At 60.8% G+C, this 22,500-nt stretch overlaps 2 non-coding genes across 2 annotated transcripts; both read left to right on the forward strand.

The window, feature by feature from the left end:
- The first annotated feature begins 11,554 nt into the window (after positions 1 to 11,554).
- LOC131861894 (5S ribosomal RNA) lies at positions 11,555 to 11,673 on the forward strand. The gene has a single exon (XR_009360924.1). It is a non-coding gene; the product is annotated as a 5S ribosomal RNA (ribosomal RNA).
- Positions 11,674 to 19,480: 7,807 nt separating this feature from the next.
- LOC131861879 (5S ribosomal RNA) lies at positions 19,481 to 19,599 on the forward strand. The gene has a single exon (XR_009360909.1). It is a non-coding gene; the product is annotated as a 5S ribosomal RNA (ribosomal RNA).
- The last annotated feature ends 2,901 nt before the right edge of the window (positions 19,600 to 22,500 follow it).

The raw sequence follows: 22,500 nt of genomic DNA on the forward strand, positions 1-22,500 counted from the left end.
GAGGTGTGCGGTGGGAAGGGCCCAGCAGCCAGAATGCATGAAGCGACGGATGAAGCAGTGATGACAACCGGGCTGTGAGGAGAGGAGGGATGCAGCCAAGAAAGCAATCAGGGCTCGAGGCAAGGGATGCATCAAGGATAGCAATCATGTTGTGAGGCGAGATTCCAAAGGCTAAACGTGAGAGGCTGCAGGGTCGACTCAGAGAGGTCTATGCATGTGAGAGGCTGAAAGCAAGGTCGACTCGGAGCGGTCTATGCATCGGGCGCGCTTGGGGCGACTACCAGTGCCAACCCCTTATCCCGCGACGCGTCCGACAAAGAGAACGTTCCAAGGCGGCAGAGGAGGTTACCAGCCGAAGGATGCAGTAGCAATAACAGGTATAGTTCCGCGGCGGCCGAGAAGACTCACCGCATAGGAATCGGGATGCGAGGCGAGGGATGCGGCGGGAAGGCCCCGACGGCTAAACGGAAGAGGCTGCAGGGCCGCCTCGGAATGGTCCAAGCATCGGATGCGATTGGGACGACTACCAGTGCCAACCCCTTATCCCGCGATGCGTCCGATACACAGATAGTTCCAAGGCGGCCGAGGAGCCTCACCGCATATCAATCGGGGTGCGAGGCGAGGGATGGGGCGGGAAGGCCCCAACGGCTAGACGGAAGAGGCTTCAGGGCCACCTCGGAATGGTCCAAGCATCGGACGCGCTTGGGGCGACTGCCAGTGCCAACCCCTTATCCCGCGATGCGTCCGATACACAGATGGTTCCAAGGCGGCCGAGGAGCCTCACCGCATAGCAATCGGGGGTGCGAGGCGAGGGATGGGGCGGGAAGGCCCCAACGGCTAGACGGAAGAGGCTTCAGGGCCGCCTAGGAATGGTCCAAGCATCGGACACGCTTGGGGCGACTACCAGTGACAGCCCCCTATCCCGCGATGCGTCCGATACGAAGATGGTTCCAAGGCGGCCGAGGAGCCTCACCGCATAGCAATCGGGGTGCGAGGTGGGGGATGCGGCGAGATGGCCCCAACGGCTAGACGGAAGAGGCCACAGGGCCGCGTCGGAATAGTCCAAGCATCGGACGCGCTTGGGGCGACTACCAGTGACAACCCCTTATCCCGCGATGCGTCCGATACGAAGATAGTTCCAAGGCGGCCGAGGAGCCTCACCGCATAGCAATCGGGGTGCGAGGTGGGGGATGCGGCGAGATGGCCCCAACGGCTAGACGGAAGAGGCTGCAGGGCCGCCTCGGAATAGTCCAAGCATCGGACGCGCTTGGGGCCACTACCAGTGACAACCCCTTATCCCGCGATGCGTCCGATACGAAGATAGTTCCAAGGCGGCCGAAGAGCCTCACCGCATAGCAATCGGGGTGCGAGGTGGGGGATGCGGCGAGATGGCCCCAACGGCTAGACGGAAGAGGCCACAGGGCCGCCTCGGAATAGTCCAAGCATCGGACGCGCTTGGGGCGACTACCAGTGACAACCCCTTATCCCGCGATGCGTCCGATACGAAGATAGTTCCCAGGCGGCCGAGGAGCCTCACCGCATAGCAATCGGGGTGCGAGGCGAGGGATGCGGCGAGATGGCCCCAAAGGCTAGACGGAAGAGGCTGCAGGGCTGCCTCGGAATAGTCCAAGCATCGGACGCGCTTGGGGCGACTACCACTGCCAACCCCTTATCCCGCGATGCGTCCGATACACAGATAGTTCCGAGGCGGCCGAGGAGGTGGGGGATGCAGCGAGATGGCCCCAACGGCTAGACGGAAGAGGCTGCAGGGCCGCCTCGGAATAGTCCAAGCATCGGACGCGCTTGGGGCGACTACCAGTGACAACCCCTTATCCCGCGATGCGTCCGATACACAGATAGTTCCGAGGCGGCCAAGGAGCCTCACCGCATAGCAATCGTGGTGCGAGGTGGGGGATGCGGCGAGATGGCCCCAACGGCTAGACGGAAGAGGCTGCAGGGCCGCCTCGGAATGGTCCAAGCATCGGATGCGCTTGGGGCGACTACCACTGCCAACCCCTTATCCCGCGATGCGTCCGATACACAGATAGTTCCAAGGCGGCCGAGGAGCCTCACAGCATAGCAATCAGGGTGCGAGGCGAGGGATGCGGCGAGAAAGCCCCAACGGCTAGAGGGAAGAGGCTTCAGGTCCGCCTCGGAATGGTCCAAGCATCGGACGCGCTTGGGGCGACTACCAGTGACAACCCCTTATCCCGCGACGCGTCCGATACACAGATAGTTCCAAGGCGGCCGAGGAGCCTCACCGCATAGCAATCGGGGTGCGAGGCGAGGGATGCGGCGAGAAGGACCCAACGGCTACACGGAAGAGGCTTCGGGGCCGCCTCGGAATGGTCCAAGCATCGGACGCGCTTGGGGCGACTACCAGTGACAACCCCTTATCCCGCGACGCGTCCGATACACAGATAGTTCCAAGGCGGCCGAGGAGCCTCACCGCATAGCAATCGGGGTGCGAGGCGAGGGATGCGGCGAGAAGGACCCAACGGCTAGACGGAAGAGGCTTCGGGGCCGCCTCGGAATGGTCCAAGCATCGGACGCGCTTGGGGCGACTACCAGTGACAACCCCTTATCCCGCGACGCGTCCGATACACAGATAGTTCCAAGGCGGCCGAGGAGCCTCACCGCATAGCAATCGGGGTGCGAGGCGAGGGATGCGGCGAGAAGGACCCAACGGCTAGACGGAAGAGGCTTCGGGTCCGCCTCGGAATGGTCCAAGCATCGGACGCGCTTGGGGCGACTACCAGTGACAACCCCTTATCCCGCGACGCGTCCGATACACAGATAGTTCCAAGGCGGCCGAGGAGCCTCACCGCATAGCAATCGGGGTGCGAGGCGAGGGATGCGGCGAGAAGGACCCAACGGCTAGACGGAAGAGGCTTCGGGTCCGCCTCGGAATGGTCCAAGCATCGGACGCGCTTGGGGCGACTACCAGTGACAACCCCTTATCCCGCGACGCGTCCGATACACAGATAGTTCCAAGGCGGCCGAGGAGCCTCACCGCATAGCAATCGGGGTGCGAGGCGAGGGATGCGGCGAGAAGGACCCAACGGCTAGACGGAAGAGGCTTCGGGTCCGCCTCGGAATGGTCCAAGCATCGGACGCGCTTGGGGCGACTACCAGTGACAACCCCTTATCCCGCGACGCGTCCGATACACAGATAGTTCCGAGGCGGCCGAGGAGCCTCACCGCATAGCAATCGGGGTGCGAGGCGAAGGATGCGGCGAGAAGGACCCAACGGCTAGACGGAAGAGGCTTCGGGTCCGCCTCGGAATGGTCCAAGCATCGGACGCGCTTGGGGCGACTACCAGTGACAACCCCTTATCCCGCGACGCGTCCGATACACAGATAGTTCCAAGGCGGCCGAGGAGCCTCACCGCATAGCAATCGGGGTGCGAGGCGAGGGATGCGGCGAGAAGGACCCAACGGCTAGACGGAAGAGGCTTCAGGGCCGCCTCGGAATGGTCCAAGCATCGAACGCGCTTGGGGCGACTACCAGTGACAACCCCTTATCCCGCGACGCGTCCGATACACAGATAGTTCCGAGGCGGCCGAGGAGCCTCACCGCATAGCAATCGGGGTGCGAGGCGAGGGATGCGGCGAGAAGGACCCAACGGCTAGACGGAAGAGGCTTCAGGGCCGCCTCGGAATGGTCCAAGCATCGGACGCGCTTGGGGCGACTACCAGTGACAACCCCTTATCCCGCGACGCGTCCGATACACAGATAGTTCCGAGGCGGCCGAGGAGCCTCACCGCATAGCAATCGGGGTGCGAGGCGAGGGATGCGGCGAGAAGGACCCAACGGCTAGACGGAAGAGGCTTCAGGGCCGCCTCGGAATGGTCCAAGCATCGGACGCGCTTGGGGCGACTACCAATGACAACCCCTTATCCCGCGATGCGTCCGATACACAGATAGTTCCGAGGCGGCCGAGGAGCCTCACCGCATAGCAATCGGGGTGCGAGGCGAGGGATGCGGCGAGAAGGACCCAACGGCTAGACGGAAGAGGCTTCAGGGCCGCCTCGGAATGGTCCAAGCATCGGACGCGCTTGGGGCGACTACCAGTGACAACCCCTTATCCCGCGACGCGTCCGATACACAGATAGTTCCGAGGCGGCCGAGGAGCCTCACCGCATAGCAATCGGGGTGCGAGGCGAGGGATGCGGCGAGAAGGACCCAACGGCTAGACGGAAGAGGCTTCAGGGCCGCCTCGGAATGGTCCAAGCATCGGACGCGCTTGGGGCGACTACCGTTGCCAACCCCTTATCCCGCGATGCGTCTGATACACAGATAGTTCCGAGGCGGCCGAGGAGCCTCACCGCATAGCAATCGGGTTGCGAGGCAGATTATTGGGAAGGGAACCCCCTGGGATGCGGCTCAAGCAGTGCCCAAAGGGACTGGAATGCGGAATCACATCGAGAGACCCAAATGCTATACGAGGGCTGAAATCGAATTATCGATTTGGCCACGACATGGACGCATCGGAACGACTACCTTTGCCGAACCACTCGCAATTGCATCCATACCGAAACCAATAGACATTTCCGTTAGAGCCCTCGCATAGCATTCGGGAATCTCGCATGCCCCTCTAAATCGACCAATGCTGGCGCTCAATGAAAATCCGAGCGCTACCACCGTTCGAGCGCCAGCATTGGTCGAGTTAGAGGGGCACGGGGGAGAATGCTCCAGTCAACACCTCCCCTATATAAGTTATTTGTCCGATTCTCGCACAACCGTAGTCTGCCTCGTCGAATCAAACAACGGTCCCAGATTCCGACTTTCGTTCCGTAGAGACCCAAAAGCTAGATGGAGGCTCGCAAGAAAGAGAGTCGGCGCATAGCAATCGGGTTTCTCGAACGTTTAGGGACCGAGCTCACTTGCGGATAGGGCAAAATCCGCCAAGCAACCCAAAAGCTAGACGGGGGCTCGAATCGAATCGCCTAGGCGGCCACAACAACGACGTGTTGGATCGACTACCAGTGCCAAACCATTCAGCAAGACTAGTCTGTGTCGAGGCCGGATAGAGATTCTCAGAGAGCGCCCGCATAGCATTTAGGAGACCTGCCGCGTCCCTCACACTCGACAAATGGTGGTGCACGTTTATAAATCCGAGCGATCCCAACCCTTTCAAGCACCAACATCGGTCGAGATAGAGGGGCACGGAGGGGGCTGCGTGAGACAACACAGTCCCCTATATAAGTTATTTGTCCGATTCTCACACATCCGAAGAATGGTCATCAAATCGGACAACAGCCCAAACTTCCGACTTCCGTCCCAGAAAGCCCAAGAGCTATCTAAAACGTTCATGGCCGGAACTCGATCGCGGCTATACCAGTCCGCCAAGCAACCCAAAAGCTAGACTGGAGCTCTAGTCGAATCACCTCTGTGGCCATTGCAAGGACGTGTTGGAGCGACTACCATTGCCGAACCATTCCGCAGGTCGAGTCCATACCAAGGCCGCATAGAGATTCACGATGAGCTCCTGCATAGCAATCAGGAGACTTGCCGTGTCCATCACAATCGATAAATCCTGGTGCAAGATTTTTGCATCCGAGCGCTCCAACCAGTCGAGCACCAGCATCAATCGACATAAACGGGCACGGGGGGAGGATGCTCGAGAACACTACCTCCCCTATATAAGTTATTTGTCCGATTCTCAAGCAGCCGAAGTCTGGTCATCGAATCGGGTCAAAGACCACAACTTCCGACTTTACCCACAATGCAAGTCATCGAATCGAACATCGGCCCCCGAGTCGGACTCCATGCGTATGTCAGGTCATCGGACCCAAATTCCGCCTTCCTGCGCATGGCGGGCCATCAATATCAACTCGGTCATCGGACCCAAACTCCGCCTTTTTGCGTATGGCACGCCTTCAAATCGGTCATCGGACCCAAATTCCGCCTTCCTGTGCATGGCGGGCCATCAACATCAACTCGGTCATCGGACCCAAATTCCGCCTTTCTGCGCATGGCACGCCATCAACTCGGTCATCGGACCCAAATTCCGCCTTCCTGCGCATGGCAGGTCATCGGACACAAATTCAGACCTCGCCAATATGCCTACGTATCGAATCGGTCATCGGACCCAACTTCCGACTTCATCCATACTGTAGGGTCTTTGAGGTTGGCGCGGTGCGCTCAACCCAGGGAGTCGACCCATCGAAGCATACACCTCCCCTATATAAGCTATTTGTCCGATTCCCACACCTGTGTAGTTTGCACCTCTGACCAGGACATCGACCCCAACTTCCGAACTCGACTGCAACGACGGCACCAGCGCCTTGGTGCGCACCTTGCGACGCACAGTCCCAACATTCGCCTTCCTGCACATGGCAGGTCATCGGACCCAAATTCCGACCTCGCGAGTATGCCTACATATCGAATCGGTCATCGGACCCAACTTCCGACTTCATCCATACCGTAGGGTCTTTGAGGTTGGCGCGGTGCGCTCAACCCGGGGAGTCGACCCAACGAAGCATACACCTCCCCTATATAAGCTATTTGTCCGATTCCCACACCTGTGTAGTTTGCACCTCCGATCAAGACATCGACCCCAACTTCCGAACTCGCCTCCAACGACCGAACCAGCGCCTTGGTGCGCACCTTGCAACGCACAGTGCCAACATTCGCCTTCCTGCACGTGGCAGGTCATCGGACCCAAATTCCGACCTCGCGAGTATGCCTACATATCGAATCGGTCATCGGACCCAACTTCCGACTTCATCCATACCGTAGGGTCTTTGAGGTTGGCGCGGTGCGCTCAACCCGGGGAGTCGACCCAACGAAGCATACACCTCCCCTATATAAGCTATTTGTCCGATTCCCACACCTGTGTAGCTTGCACCTCCGATCAGGACATCGACCCCAACTTCCGAACTCGACTAAAAAGACCGCACCAGCGCCTTGGTGTGCACCTTGCAACGCACAGTGTCAACATTCGCCTTCCTGCACATGGCAGGTCATCGGACCCAAATTCCGACCTCATGAGCATACCTACTAATCGAATCGGTCATCGGACCCAACTTCCGACTTCATCCATACCGTAGGGTCTTTGAGGTTGGCGCGGTGCGCTCAACCTGGGGAGTCGACCCATCGAAGCATACACCTCCCCTATATAAGCTATTTGTCCGATTCCGACACCTGTGTAGTTTGCACCTCCGCTCAGGACATCGACCCCAACTTCCGAACTCGCCTGCAACGACCGAACCAGCGCCTTGGTGCGCACCAAAAGTGCGCACTTTTGGAGGGCACTTTTCTGCGCTCCAAAGGTGCGCACTTTTGGAGGGCACTTTTTGGAGGGCACTTTTCTGCGCTCCAAAGGTGCGCACTTTTGGAGGGCACTTTTTGGAGGGCACTTTTCTGCGCTCCAAAGGTGCGCACTTTTGGAGGGCACTTTTTGGAGGGCACTTTTCTGCGCTCCAAAGGTGCGCACTTTTGGAGGGCACTTTTTGGAGGGCACTTTTCTGCGCTCCAAAGGTGCGCACTTTTGGAGGGCACTTTTTGGAGGGCACTTTTCTGCGCTCCAAAGGTGCGCACTTTTGGAGGGCACTTTTTGGAGGGCACTTTTCTGCGCTCCAAAGGTGCGCACTTTTGGAGGGCACTTTTTGGAGGGCACTTTTCTGCGCTCCAAAGGTGCGCACTTTTGGAGGGCACTTTTTGGAGGGCACTTTTCTGCGCTCCAAAGGTGCGCACTTTTGGAGGGCACTTTTTGGAGGGCACTTTTCTGCGCTCCAAAGGTGCGCACTTTTGGAGGGCACTTTTTGGAGGGCACTTTTCTGCGCTCCAAAGGTGCGCACTTTTGGAGGGCACTTTTGTGCACTCCAAAGGTGCGCACTTTTGGAGGGCACTTTTCCTGTGCTCCAAAGGTGCACACCTAGGTGAGCACCTTCGACCACACCTTGTAGCACACCAAACTCTGACTTTCGACTTCATCCGCAATGCAGGGTCTTTGAGGTTGGCGCAATGCGCACAACCAGGGGAGTCGACCCATCAAACCCAACACCTCCCCTATATAAGCTATTTGTCTGATTCTCATACATGCGTAGCCTGCAGGAGCAATTAGGACATCGACCCCAACTTTCGGCTTCTAAACGAAAACAAGGTCTTTGAGGTTGGTGTAATGCGAACAACTAGGGGAGTCAACCCATCAAACCCAACACCTCCCCTATATAAGCTATTTGTCTGATTCTCATACATGTGTAGTCTACAGGAGCAATTAGGACATCGACCCCAACTTTTGACTTCTTAACGAAAACAAGGTCTTTGAGGTTGACGTAATGCGCACAACCAGGGGAGTCGACCCATCAAACCCAACACCTCCCCTATATAAGCTATTTGTCCGATTCTCATACATGTGTAGCCTGCAGGAGCCATTAGGACATTGACCCCAACTTTTGACTTCTTAACGAAAACAAGGTCTTTGAGGTTGGCGTAATGCGCACAACCAAGGGAGTTGACCCATCAAACCCAACACCTCCCCTATATAAGCTATTTGTCTGATTCTCATACATGTGTAGCCTGCAACAACGATTAGGACATCCACCCCAACTTCTGAATTCGTCTGCGTTGACCGCACCAAAGGTGCACGCCTTGGTGCTCACCAAAATCCGACTTCCGACTTCTTCTGCTATGCGGGGTCTTTGAGGTTGGCGCAGTGCGCACAACCAGGGGAGTCAACCCACCGAATGCAACACCTCCCCTATATAAGCTATTTGTCTGATTCTCATACATGCGTAGACTGCAGCAATGATTAGGACATCCACCCCAACTTTTGACTTCTTAAACAAGACAGGGTCTTTGAAGTTGGTGCAGTGCACACAACCAGGGGAGTCGACCCATCAAACGCAACACCTCCCCTATATAAAGCTATTTGTCCGATTCTCATACGTGTAGTCTGCAGCAGCGATTAGGACATCGACCCCAACTTCCGAATTCGTTTGCATTGACCGCACCAAAGGTGCACGCCTTGGTGTGCACCCTGGAGTGCACTTTGGTGCTCACCTCGGTGCACACTTTGGTGTGCACCTCGGTGTGCACCAAAGGTGCGCACCTTGGAGCGCACCAAAGGTGTACACTTTGGAGCGCACCACATAGGGTCTTTGAGAGGTTGGCGCAGTGCGCACACCAAGGTGGGTGTTGAGGTGCGTGCCGAGGTGGGTGGGTGCTAGGGTGCGCTCCATGGTGGGTGCCAGGGTGGGTGCGTGCTAGGGTGGATTCCAAAGAGGGTCATAGGGTGGGTGCCAAGGTGGGTACTAGGGTGGGTTCCAAGGTGGGTCACAAGTTGGGTGCCAGGATGCGTGGGTGTTAGGTTGGGTGCCAAGGTGGGCTCCTGCGTGGGTGGGTGCTAGGGTGGGTTTCAAGGTGGACGCGAGGGCGGGTGCCAAGGTGGGTAACAAGTTGGGTGTTAGGATGGGTGAGTGCTAGAGTGGGTGCCAAGGTGGGTGGGTGCTAAGGTGGATGCCAAGGTGGTTCACAGGGTGGGTGGGTTCTAGGGTGAGTTCCAAGGTGGGTCACAGGTTCAGTGCTAGGGTGGGTGTCAAGGCGGGTGTCGAGGTGCCTGGGTGCTAGGGTGTGGATGCCAATGTGGGTCATAGGGTGGGTACTAGGGTGGGCTGCAATGTGGGTGCCAAGGTGGGTAACATGCTCGGTGGGTTCTAAATTGGGTGCCAGGGTGGGTGTGCACCCACCTTGCCCGAGGTGGGTGCCAAGGTGCCAGTGTGGGTGGGTGCTAAGGTGGATGCCAAGGTGGGTGAGAAGGTGGGTGATAGGTTGAGTGGTAGGATGGGTGGGTGCCAAGATGGGTCACAGGGTGGGTGCAAGGGTGGGTAGGTGCTAGGGTTGGTGTCAGGGTGGGTGGGTGCTAGGTTGGGTTCCAAGGTGGGTGCGAGGGTGAGTGTCAAGGTGGGTCACAGGTTAGGTGCTAGGATGGGTGAGTGCTAGGGTGCAAAGGTGCCAGGGTGGGTGCTAGGATGGGTCGATGCTAGGGTGAGTGGCAAGGTGGGTCCACAAGTGTCAAGGTGGGTGCCGAGGTGGGTGCCAAGTCGGCGACTGCTATGGTGGATGCCAAGGTGGGTCACGGGGTGGGTGCCAAGTTGCTAGGTTGGGTTCCAAGGTGGGTGCCAACGTGGGTGCTAGGGTGCGTGGGTTAAAGGGTGTGTCACAACGTGGGTGCCAGGATGGGTGCGCACCCACACTGGCCAAGACGGGTGCGGGTGCAAGGTTGGGTTCCAAGCCCGGTCACAGGCTGGGTGCTAGGATGGGTGGGTGCCAAGGTGGGCACCAGGGTGGGTGCACCCACCCTGGCCAAGGTGGGTCACGGGGTGGGTCCTAGGGTGGGTAACGGGGTGGGTACTAAGGTGCGTGCCAAGGTGGGTCATAGGGTGGGTGCCAAGGTGGGCACCAGGGTGGGTGTGCACCAACCCTAGCCAGGGTAGGTCACGGGGTGGTTGTCGGGGTGGGCGTCAAGGAGCCAAGGTGGGTGGCAAGTAGCCAAGTTGCGTGCCAAGGTGGGTGTCGGGGTGGGTGCCAAGGATCCAAGGTGGGTGCCAAGGAACCAAGGTGGGTGTCTGGGTGGGTGCCGAGGTGGGAGCCAGGGTGGGTCCCAAGGTGAGTGCAAAGGTGGGTGCCAGGGTCAAGGTGAGTGCCAATGTGGGTTCCAAGGTGCCAGGGTCAGGGTGAGTGCCAATGTGGGTTCAAAGGTGCTAAGTTGGGTGCGAGGTTGGGTGCGAGGGTGGGTGGGTGCCAAGGTGTGCTAGGTGGAAGCCCGGGTGGGTCGGCATCCCATGGGTGTCGAGTTGGGTGCCTGATGGGTGCTTCTTGTCAAGTTTTAGTCGTCGGGACTCATTTCGAGCCTTAGAGGTCGTTTCTTGTCCGGTTGCCCTGTCTTCGACCTGGGAACCCAATTTTGGTCCTCGGGTCCCATTTTTTTTTGTCTCGCATCCCACTTTTGGCCTGTGGCCTTTTCGGGGTCGATTCTCGTTTTGGGCATCAGAGCATGTTTCTTCTCCTAAAACCCAATATTTGTTTATTAAGTCTCGGAACACATTTTTGTTCTCGTGGACCCATCATGGGTCTTGGAACGCATTTGTGGTCCTTGGGTCCCATTTTGCATCCCGAAACTTGTGTTTTGGTGCTTGATCCCTATTTTGGGTGCCCACCTTGCACCAAGTGCGCACCCGGGGCAAACCGAGCGCCTTGGTGCACCGGGGCAAGATCGAGCGTGCACCCGAGGCGCCCCGAACATGCACCAAGGTGCACTCGGCCCACATGTGAGCGCAGCTCGTTGCGCCCGAGGTGGTGTGTGGGCACCGCGTTGCAGACGGGACACTGCACGCACACGACGCCCCCTCCAGGTGCACGCACGTAGGCCGGGCCGGGTGCACACCCGACGCCCTAGCAAGGTGCGCGCACCCGGGCAGGGCTCACACTTGGCGAACGGGGCGCACTTCGCGAGGGAGGGTGTGCACCTCGACGGGGGTGGGTGGCCGGGGTGGATTCGCACGTGGGTCGCGGTTTGCTAAGTACACACTGCGACAAGCTCATAACGGGTGCGATCATACCAGCATTAGTGCACCGGATCCCATCAGAACTCCGCAGTTAAGCGCGCTTGGGCCGGAGTAGTACTGGGATGGGTGACCTCCCGGGAAGTCCCGGTGTTGCACCCTTTTTTAGTTTTTCGCCGGGCGTCGCAATGCTATTTGAATAAACCTTTTGCCCGTTTGCGTTCTCGTCGGGGCCGGGGTGCGCTGCCCGCACTACCGCGCGCGCGGGGGCGACACCGAGCGCGCACCCGAGGCACCCCGAGCACACAGGCCACGGTGCAACCCGGGCGTTGTGCGCGCACCCCGGTGCGCCCGAGGTGCTGCGCGCGCACCCAGGTGAAATCGGTGTGCACCTCGGCCAGTGCGCGCTCGGTCGAGTCGCGCACGTTGGCCAAGGTGCACGGTGATGTTTCTTACTCTAAGGTTCCGCACCAGACGCCCGGGACAGGTGAGCGAAGCTGGGCGGGGCCGGGTGCGCGGCCGGGGTAGGTGCACGCAGCTGGAGAGAGCTTTGGAGCACACTTCGGAGCGCACCAATGATGCGCTCCATTCAAAAGTTTCCTGAAAAGGCAAAAAAAGTTGAGATTATAGAATTTCCCACTTGAGAGATTGTAAAAAAAAAAAATTTAAAATGAAGGAAACGCGGGTGCCAAGGTGTGCGCAGCCCAACCAAGGTGTGCGCACCAAGGCGCCCACCCTGGCGAAGGTGCACGCAAGGTGCGCACCCGAGGCAAACCGGACAATTAACCCAACTTTCGACTTCGCGCGCACCTTGGAGCGCACTTCGGAGCGCTCCTTGGTGCGCACCAATCTTGGGCACCTCGGAGTGCACCATGGCGCCCACCAAGGTGCGCACCCGGGGCAAACCGAGCTCCGACTTCGTGCGCACCTTGGAGCGCACGAAAGGTGCGCACCATGGCGCCCACCAAGGTGCGCAGCCCAGCCAAGGCGTGCGCATCAAGGTGCGCACCCTGGCGAAGGTGCGCACCCGGGGCAAACCGAGCTCCGACTTCGTGCGCACCTTGGAGCGCACAAAAGGTGCGCAACCCAGCCAAGGTGTGCGCACCCCGGTCAAACCGAGCTCCGAATCGTGCGCACCAGAGGTGCACGCCATCGTGCGCACCTTGGAGCACACTTCGGAGCCCTCCTTGGTGCGCGCCGATGTTGCGCACCTCGGAGCGCACCCGGGGAAAACAATGCAATTAACCCGACTTTCGACTTCGTGGGCACCTCGGAGCGCTCTCGGGTTCGCACCTCGGAGCACACCGAGGTGCGCACCTTTGATGCGCTGCCTTCACCAATTTCCAGAAAAGGCAAGAAAACATTGAGAAGGTGTGCGCACCGAGGTGCCCACCCTGGCGAAGGTGCACGCGAGGTGCGCACCCGGGGCAAACCGGGCTCCGACTTCGTGCACGCCGCACCTTGGAGCACACTTCGGAGCGCTCCTTGGTGCGCACCAGGGCGCGCAACCCAGCCGAGGTGCCCACCCCGGCGAAGGTGCACGCGAGGTGCGCACCCGGGGCAAACCGGGCTCCGACTTCGTGCACGCCATGGTGCCCACCGCGGCGAAGGTGCACGCGAGGTGCGCACCCGGGGCAAACCGGGCTCCGACTTCGTGCACGCCGCACCTTGGAGCACACTTCGGAGCGCTCCTTGGTGCGCACCATGGTGCCCACCAGGGCGCGCAACCCCGCCGAAGGTGCACGCGAGGTGCGCACCCGGGGCAAACCGGGCTCCGACTTCGTGCACGCCGCACCTTGGAGCACACTTCGGAGCGCTCCTTGGTGCGCACCATGGTGCCCACCAGGGCGCGCAACCCCGCCGAAGGTGCACGCGAGGTGCGCACCCGGGGCAAACCGGGCTCCGACTTCGTGCACGCCATGGTGCGCACCGCGGCGAAGGTGCGCACCCGGGGCAAACCGGGCTCCGACTTCGTGCACGCCGCACCTTGGAGCACACTTCGGAGCGCTCCTTGGTGCGCACCAGGGCGCGCAACCCAGCCGAGGTGCCCACCCCGGCGAAGGTGCACGCGAGGTGCGTACCCGGGGCAAACCGGGCTCCGACTTCGTGCACGCCGCACCTTGGAGCACACTTCGGAGCGCTCCTTGGTGCGCACCATGGTGCCCACCAGGCCGCGCAACCCAGCCAAGGTGTGCGCACCAAGGTGCACGCGAGGTGCGCACCCGGGGCAAACCGGGGTCCGACTTCGTGCACGCCGCACCTTGGAGCACACATCGGGGCGCTCCCGGGTTCGCACCGGCGTTGCGCACCGTGGTGGGCACCTCGGAGCACACCAAGGTGGGCAGCGAGGTGCGCACCTTTGATGCGATGCCTTCACTAATTTCCATAAAAGGCAAAAAAAAAACGAGATTTTAAAATTTCCGTTTTGAAAGATAGTGAGAAAAAGGGAATGCTGGTGCCATCTTGAGCCCGCCCTGGTGCGCAGCCCAGCCAAGGTGTGCGCACCAAGGTGCCCACCCTGGCGAAGGTGCGCGCCCGGGCAATTAATCCAACTTCCAACTTCGCGCGCGCCAGGGTGGGAGCGCACCCAACAACCGGGCCTGGGAAGAGCCAATGCGAGAAACCCCACCAAACGCTCTGACAAAAAAAGAGGGGGCGCTCCAGTAACCCCGCTTCGGAGCGCACCCTGGGCAAACCCAGCCAAGGTGCCCACCCCGGCCAAGGTGCAGGCGAGGTGCGCACCCGGGGCAAACCGGGCTCCGACAACGTGCACGCCGCACCTTGGAGCACACTTCGTAGCGCTCCCGGGTGCGCACCTCAGAGCACACCAAGGTGGGCAGCGAGGTGCGCACCTTTGATGCGCTGCCTTCACTAATTTCCAGAAAAGGCAAAAAAAAAAGGAGATTTTAAAATTTCCGTTTTGAAAGATAGTGAAAAAAACGGAACGCGCGTGCCATCTTGAGCCCGCCCTGGTGCGCAGCCCAGGTAAGGTGCCCACCCTGGCAAAGGTGCGCACCCGGGCAATTAACCCTACTTCCGACTTCGTGCGCGCCAGGGTGGCAACCGGGCCTCGGAAGAGCCAATGCGAGAAACCCCACCAAACGCTCCGACAAAAAAAGAGGCGGCGCTCCAATAACCCCGCTTCGGAGCGCAGCCGGGGCAAACCCAGCCAAGGTGCCCACCCCGACGAAGGTGCACGCGAGGTGCGCACCCGGGGCAAACCGGGCTCCGACAACGTGCACGCAGCACCTTGGAGCACACTTCGAAGCACTCCCGGGTGCCCACCGGCGTTGCGCACCGTGGTGGGCAGCGAGGTGCGCACCTTTGATGCGCTGCCTTCACTAATTTCCAGAAAAAGGCAAAAAAAAATGAGATTTTAAAATTTCCGTTTTGAAAGATAGTGAAAAAAAAGGAACGCGGGTGCCATCTTGAGCCCGCCCTGGTGCGCAGCCCAGGCAAGGCATGCGCACCAAGGTGCCCACCCGAGGTGCACACCCGGGGCAAACCGGGCTCCGACTTCGTGCAGGCCGCACCTTGGAGCACACTTCGGAGCGCTCCTTGGTGCGCACCATGGTGCCCACCAGGGCGCGCAACCCAGCCAAGGTCTGCACACCAAGGTGCCCACCCCGGCGAAGGTGCACGCGAGGTGCGCACCCGGGGCAAACCGGGCTCCGACTTCGTGCACGCCATGGTGCCCACCGCGGCGAAGGTGCACGCGAGGTGCGCACCCGGGGCAAACCGGGCTCCGACTTCGTGCACGCCGCACCTTGGAGCACACTTCGGAGCGCTCCTTGGTGCGCACCATGGTGCCCACCAGGGCGCGCAACCCAGCCAAGGTGTGCGCACCAAGGTGCACGCGAGGTGCGCACCCGGGGCAAACCGGGGTCCGACTTCGTGCACGCCGCACCTTGGAGCACACATCGGAGCGCTCCCAGGTTCGCACCAGCGTTGCGCACCTTTGATGCGCTGCCTTCACTAATTTCAAGAAAAGGCAAAAAAAAACGAGATTTTAAAATTTCCGTTCTGAAAGATAGTGAAAAAAACGGAACGCGGGTGCCATCTTGAGCCCTTCCTGGTGCGCAGCCCAGGCAAGTTGTGCGCACCAAGGTGCCCACCCTGGCGGAGGTGCGCGCCCGGGGCAATCCGGGCTCCGACTTCGTGCACTGCATGGTGCCCACCAAGGCGCGCAACCCAGCCAAGGTGCCCACCGCAGCGAAGGTGCACGCGAGGTGCGCACCCGAGGTGCACACCCGGGGCAAACCGGGCTCCGACTTCGTGCACGCCGCACCTTGGAGCACACTTCAGAGCGCTCCTTGGTGCGCACCAGGGCGCGCAACCCAGCCGAGGTGCCCACCCCGGCGAAGGTGCACGCGAGGTGCGCACCCGGGGCAAACCGGGCTCCGACTTCGTGCACGCCATGGTGCCCACCGCGGCGAAGGTGCGCACCCGGGGCAAACCGGGCTCCGACTTCGTGCACGCCGCACCTTGGAGCACACTTCGGAGCGCTCCTTGGTGCGCACCATGGTGCCCACCAGGCCGCGCAACCCAGCCAAGGTGTGCGCACCAAGGTGCACGCGAGGTGCGCACCCGGGGCAAACCGGGGTCCGACTTCGTGCACGCCGCACCTTGGAGCACACATCGGGGCGCTCCCGGGTTCGCACCGGCGTTGCGCACCGTGGTGGGCACCTCGGAGCACACCAAGGTGGGCAGCGAGGTGCGCACCTTTGATGCGATGCCTTCACTAATTTCCATAAAAGGCAAAAAAAAAACGAGATTTTAAAATTTCCGTTTTGAAAGATAGTGAGAAAAAGGGAATGCTGGTGCCATCTTGAGCCCGCCCTGGTGCGCAGCCCAGCCAAGGTTTGCGCACCAAGGTGCCCACCCTGGCGAAGGTGCGCGCCCGGGCAATTAACCCAACTTCCAACTTCGCGCGCGCCAGGGTGGGAGCGCACCCAACAACCGGGCCTGGGAAGAGCCAATGCGAGAAACCCCACCAAACTCTCTGACAAAAAAAGAGGGGGCGCTCCAGTAACCCCGCTTCGGAGCGCACCCTGGGCAAACCCAGCCAAGGTGCCCACCCCGGCCAAGGTGCAGGCGAGGTGCGCACCCGGGGCAAACCGGGCTCCGACAACGTGCACGCCGCACCTTGGAGCACACTTCGTAGCGCTCCCGGGTGCGCACCTCAGAGCACACCAAGGTGGGCAGCGAGGTGCGCACCTTTGATGCGCTGCCTTCACTAATTTCCAGAAAAGGCAAAAAAAAAAGGAGATTTTAAAATTTCCGTTTTGAAAGATAGTGAAAAAAACGGAACGCGCGTGCCATCTTGAGCCCGCCCTGGTGCGCAGCCCAGGTAAGGTGCCACCCTGGCAAAGGTGCGCACCCGGGCAATTAACCCTACTTCCGACTTCGTGCGCGCCAGGGTGGCAACCGGGCCTCGGAAGAGCCAATGCGAGAAACCCCACCAAACGCTCCGACAAAAAAAGAGGCGGCGCTCCAATAACCCCGCTTCGGAGCGCAGCCGGGGCAAACCAAGCCAAGGTGCCCACCCCGACGAAGGTGCACGCGAGGTGCGCACCCGGGGCAAACCGGGCTCCGACAACGTGCACGCAGCACCTTGGAGCACACTTCGAAGCACTCCCGGGTGCCCACCGGCGTTGCGCACCGTGGTGGGCAGCGAGGTGCGCACCTTTGATGCGCTGCCTTCACTAATTTCCAGAAAAAGGCAAAAAAAAATGAGATTTTAAAATTTCCGTTTTGAAAGATAGTGAAAAAAAAGGAACGCGGGTGCCATCTTGAGCCCGCCCTGGTGCGCAGCCCAGGCAAGGCATGCGCACCAAGGTGCCCACCCGAGGTGCACACCCGGGGCAAACCGGGCTCCGACTTCGTGCAGGCCGCACCTTGGAGCACACTTCGGAGCGCTCCTTGGTGCGCACCATGGTGCCCACCAGGGCGCACCCGAGGCAAACCGGGCTCCGACTTCGTGCACGCCGCACCTTGGAGCACACATCGGAGCGCTCCCAGGTTCGCACCAGCGTTGCGCACCTTTGATGCGCTGCCTTCACTAATTTCCAGAAAAGGCAAAAAAAAACGATATTTTAAAATTTCCGTTCTGAAAGATAGTGAAAAAAACGGAACGCGGGTGCCATCTTGAGCCCTTCCTGATGCGCAGCCCAGGCAAGTTGTGCGCACCAAGGTGCCCACCCTGGCGGAGGTGCGCGCCCGGGGCAAACCGGGCTCCGACTTCGTGCACTGCATGGTGCCCACCAAGGCGCGCAACCCAGCCAAGGTGCCCACCGCAGCGAAGGTGCACGCGAGGTGCGCACCCGAGGTGCACACCCGGGGCAAACCGGGCTCCGACTTCGTGCACGCCGCACCTTGGAGCACACTTCAGAGCGCTCCTTGGTACGCACCAGGGCGCGCAACCCAGCCAAGGTGCTCACCCCGGCGAAGGTGCACGCGAGGTGCGCACCCGGGGCAAACCGGGCTCGGACTTCGTGCACGCCGCACCTTGGAGCACACATCGGAGCGCTCCCGGGTTCGCACCAGCATTGCGCACCTTTGATGCGCTGCCTTCACTAATTTCCAGAAAAGGCAAAAAAAAGAAAAAAATGAGATTTTAAAATTTCCGTTTTGAAAGATAGTGAAAAAAACGGAACGCGGGTGCCATCTTGAGCCCGCCCTGGTGTGCAGCCCAGGCAAGTTGTGCGCACCAAGGCACCCACCCTGGCCAAGGTGGGTCACGGGGTGGGTCCTAGGGTGGGTAACGGGGTGGGTACTAAGGTGCGTGCCAAGGTGGGTCATAGGGTGGGTGCCAAGGTGGGCACCAGGGTGGGTGTGCACCAACCCTAGCCAGGGTAGGTCACGGGGTGGTTGTCGGGGTGGGCGTCAAGGAGCCAAGGTGGGTGGCAAGTAGCCAAGTTGCGTGCCAAGGTGGGTGTCGGGGTGGGTGCCAAGGATCCAAGGTGGGTGCCAAGGAACCAAGGTGGGTGTCTGGGTGGGTGCCGAGGTGGGAGCCAGGGTGGGTCCCAAGGTGAGTGCAAAGGTGGGTGCCAGGGTCAAGGTGAGTGCCAATGTGGGTTCCAAGGTGCCAGGGTCAGGGTGAGTGCCAATGTGGGTTCAAAGGTGCTAAGTTGGGTGCGAGGTTGGGTGCGAGGGTGGGTGGGTGCCAAGGTGTGCTAGGTGGAAGCCCGGGTGGGTCGGCATCCCATGGGTGTCGAGTTGGGTGCCTGATGGGTGCTTCTTGTCAAGTTTTAGTCGTCGGGACTCATTTCGAGCCTTAGAGGTCGTTTCTTGTCCGGTTGCCCTGTCTTCGACCTGGGAACCCAATTTTGGTCCTCGGGTCCCATTTTTTTTTGTCTCGCATCCCACTTTTGGCCTGTGGCCTTTTCGGGGTCGATTCTCGTTTTGGGCATCAGAGCATGTTTCTTCTCCTAAAACCCAATATTTGTTTATTAAGTCTCGGAACACATTTTTGTTCTCGTGGACCCATCATGGGTCTTGGAACGCATTTGTGGTCCTTGGGTCCCATTTTGCATCCCGAAACTTGTGTTTTGGTGCTTGATCCCTATTTTGGGTGCCCACCTTGCACCAAGTGCGCACCCGGGGCAAACCGAGCGCCTTGGTGCACCGGGGCAAGATCGAGCGTGCACCCGAGGCGCCCCGAACATGCACCAAGGTGCACTCGGCCCACATGTGAGCGCAGGTCGTTGCGCCCGAGGTGGTGTGTGGGCACCGCGTTGCAGACGGGACACTGCACGCACACGACGCCCCCTACAGGTGCACGCACGTAGGCCGGGCCGGGTGCACACCCGACGCCCTAGCAAGGTGCGCGCACCCGGGCAGGGCTCACACTTGGCGAACGGGGCGCACTTCGCGAGGGAGGGTGTGCACCTCGACGGGGGTGGGTGGCCGGGGTGGATTCGCACGTGGGTCGCGGTTTGCTAAGTACACACTGCGACAAGCTCATAACGGGTGCGATCATACCAGCGTTAGTGCACCGGATCCCATCAGAACTCCGCAGTTAAGCGCGCTTGGGCCGGAGTAGTACTGGGATGGGTGACCTCCCGGGAAGTCCCGGTGTTGCACCCTTTTTTAGTTTTTCGCCGGGCATCGCAATGCTATTTGAATAAACCTTTTGCCCGTTTGCGTTCTCGTCGGGGCCGGGCCGGGCCGGGGTGCGCTGCCCGCACTACCGCGCGCGCGGGGGCGACACCGAGCGCGCACCCGAGGCGCCCCGAGCACACAGGCCACGGTGCAACCCGGGCGTTGTGCGCGCACCCCGGTGCGCCCGAGGTGCTGCGCGCGCACCCAGGTGAAATCGGTGTGCACCTCGGCCAGTGCGCGCTCGGTCGAGTCGCGCACGTTGGCCAAGGTGCACGGTGATGTTTCTTACTCTAAGGTTCCGCACCAGACGCCCGGGACAGGTGAGCGAAGCTGGGCGGGGCCGGGTGCGCGGCCGGGGCAGGTGCACGCAGCTGGAGAGAGCTTTGGAGCACACTTCGGAGCGCACCAATGATGCGCTCCATTCAAAAGTTTCCTGAAAAGGCAAAAAAAGTTGAGATTATAGAATTTCCCACTTGAGAGATTGTAAAAAAAAAAAATTTAAAATGAAGGAAACGCGGGTGCCAAGGTGTGCGCAGCCCAGCCAAGGTGTGCGCACCAAGGCGCCCACCCTGGCGAAGGTGCACGCAAGGTGCGCACCCGAGGCAAACCGGACAATTAACCCAACTTTCGACTTCGCGCGCACCTTGGAGCGCACTTCGGAGCGCTCCTTGGTGCGCACCAATCTTGGGCACCTCGGAGTGCACCATGGCGCCCACCAAGGTGCGCACCCGGGGCAAACCGAGCTCCGACTTCGTGCGCACCTTGGAGCGCACGAAAGGTGCGCACCATGGCGCCCACCAAGGTGCGCAGCCCAGCCAAGGCGTGCGCATCAAGGTGCGCACCCTGGCGAAGGTGCGCACCCGGGGCAAACCGAGCTCCGACTTCGTGCGCACCTTGGAGCGCACAAAAGGTGCGCAACCCAGCCAAGGTGTGCGCACCCCGGTCAAACCGAGCTCCGAATCGTGCGCACCAGAGGTGCACGCCATCGTGCGCACCTTGGAGCACACTTCGGAGCCCTCCTTGGTGCGCGCCGATGTTGCGCACCTCGGAGCGCACCCGGGGAAAACAATGCAATTAACCCGACTTTCGACTTCGTGGGCACCTCGGAGCGCTCTCGGGTTCGCACCTCGGAGCACACCGAGGTGCGCACCTTTGATGCGCTGCCTTCACCAATTTCCAGAAAAGGCAAGAAAACATTGAGAAGGTGTGCGCACCGAGGTGCCCACCCTGGCGAAGGTGCACGCGAGGTGCGCACCCGGGGCAAACCGGGCTCCGACTTCGTGCACGCCGCACCTTGGAGCACACTTCGGAGCGCTCCTTGGTGCGCACCAGGGCGCGCAACCCAGCCGAGGTGCCCACCCCGGCGAAGGTGCACGCGAGGTGCGCACCCGGGGCAAACCGGGCTCCGACTTCGTGCACGCCATGGTGCCCACCGCGGCGAAGGTGCACGCGAGGTGCGCACCCGGGGCAAACCGGGCTCCGACTTCGTGCACGCCGCACCTTGGAGCACACTTCGGAGCGCTCCTTGGTGCGCACCATGGTGCCCACCAGGGCGCGCAACCCCGCCGAAGGTGCACGCGAGGTGCGCACCCGGGGCAAACCGGGCTCCGACTTCGTGCACGCCGCACCTTGGAGCACACTTCGGAGCGCTCCTTGGTGCGCACCATGGTGCCCACCAGGGCGCGCAACCCCGCCGAAGGTGCACGCGAGGTGCGCACCCGGGGCAAACCGGGCTCCGACTTCGTGCACGCCGCACCTTGGAGCACACTTCGGAGCGCTCCTTGGTGCGCACCAGGGCGCGCAACCCAGCCGAGGTGCCCACCCCGGCGAAGGTGCGTACCCGGGGCAAACCGGGCTCCGACTTCGTGCACGCCGCACCTTGGAGCACACTTCGGAGCGCTCCTTGGTGCGCACCATGGTGCCCACCAGGCCGCGCAACCCAGCCAAGGTGTGCGCACCAAGGTGCACGCGAGGTGCGCACCCGGGGCAAACCGGGGTCCGACTTCGTGCACGCCGCACCTTGGAGCACACATCGGGGCGCTCCCGGGTTCGCACCGGCGTTGCGCACCGTGGTGGGCACCTCGGAGCACACCAAGGTGGGCAGCGAGGTGCGCACCTTTGATGCGATGCCTTCACTAATTTCCATAAAAGGCAAAAAAAAAACGAGATTTTAAAATTTTCGTTTTGAAAGATAGTGAGAAAAAGGGAATGCTGGTGCCATCTTGAGCCCGCCCTGGTGCGCAGCCCAGCCAAGGTGTGCGCACCAAGGTGCCCACCCTGGCGAAGGTGCGCGCCCGGGCAATTAACCCAACTTCCAACTTCGCGCGCGCCAGGGTGGGAGCGCACCCAACAACCGGGCCTGGGAAGAGCCAATGCGAGAAACCCCACCAAACGCTCTGACAAAAAAAGAGGGGGCGCTCCAGTAACCCCGCTTCGGAGCGCACCCTGGGCAAACCCAGCCAAGGTGCCCACCCCGGCCAAGGTGCAGGCGAGGTGCGCACCCGGGGCAAACCGGGCTCCGACAACGTGCACGCCGCACCTTGGAGCACACTTCGTAGCGCTCCCGGGTGCGCACCTCAGAGCACACCAAGGTGGGCAGCGAGGTGCGCACCTTTGATGCGCTGCCTTCACTAATTTCCAGAAAAGGCAAAAAAAAAAGGAGATTTTAAAATTTCCGTTTTGAAAGATAGTGAAAAAAACGGAACGCGCGTGCCATCTTGAGCCCGCCCTGGTGCGCAGCCCAGGTAAGGTGCCCACCCTGGCAAAGGTGCGCACCCGGGCAATTAACCCTACTTCCGACTTCGTGCGCGCCAGGGTGGCAACCGGGCCTCGGAAGAGCCAATGCGAGAAACCCCACCAAACGCTCCGACAAAAAAAGAGGCGGCG

Source organism: Cryptomeria japonica, unplaced genomic scaffold, assembly GCF_030272615.1.
Source record: "Cryptomeria japonica unplaced genomic scaffold, Sugi_1.0 HiC_scaffold_33, whole genome shotgun sequence".
Lineage (NCBI taxonomy): Eukaryota > Viridiplantae > Streptophyta > Pinopsida > Cupressales > Cupressaceae > Cryptomeria > Cryptomeria japonica.